Raw genomic sequence first — 759 nt, 5'->3', positions numbered from 1 at the left:
GGAAACATCAAATTATGATCTGGTTAAAATAAAAATGTAAAAAAAAATTCAATTAAAAATTATTTAAAAATTTATAAATCTACTTAAAGCGAGTAACAATCCTTTCGAAGACATGAATGAATATAAATAGACTTTTCTTGTCAATGGATGACTTTTTCTTCATGTTTCCTAGATGCAAACATCAAATTATGATATGTTTTATTCAAAATATAAAAAAAATCTAATTTAAAGTTGTTTAAAAAGTTATAAATCCACTTAAAAAGAGTAACAACGATTTCGAAGGCATGTGTGACTCTACATGAACTTTTCTTATCAATGGATGGCTTTCACTTCACGTTTCCCAATGCAAACATCAAATTATAATCAATTTTAATCAAAACTAAAAAAATTTCAATTTTAAAATCATTTATAAGATTATTAAAATATTTAAAACAACTAACTAAGCTTTCGAAGGCATAAGTGACTATAAATGGACTTTTCTTGATAATGGGTGGTTTCACTTCATGTTTTCTGATGCAAACATTGAATCATGATCTGTATTAACTAAAAATATAAAACAAATCAATTAAAAATTACTTAAAAAGTTATAAATCTGTTAAAAGTGTGTAATAAGGCTTTTGAAGGTATGAGAAAATATAAATAGATGTCTCTTGTCAATGGATGACTTTTGTTTTATATTTGTTAATGCAAACATCAAATTAAGATCTATTTAATTCAAAAATATAAAGAAAATCTAATTTAAAATAATTTAAACAGTTA

The sequence above is a fragment of the Theobroma umbraticum genome, unplaced genomic scaffold (genome assembly GCF_002168275.2).
Source record: "Theobroma umbraticum cultivar Fairchild unplaced genomic scaffold, ASM216827v3 scaffold_7.0, whole genome shotgun sequence".
Taxonomy (NCBI): domain Eukaryota; kingdom Viridiplantae; phylum Streptophyta; class Magnoliopsida; order Malvales; family Malvaceae; genus Theobroma; species Theobroma umbraticum.
This window is presented reverse-complemented; position numbering follows the sequence as displayed.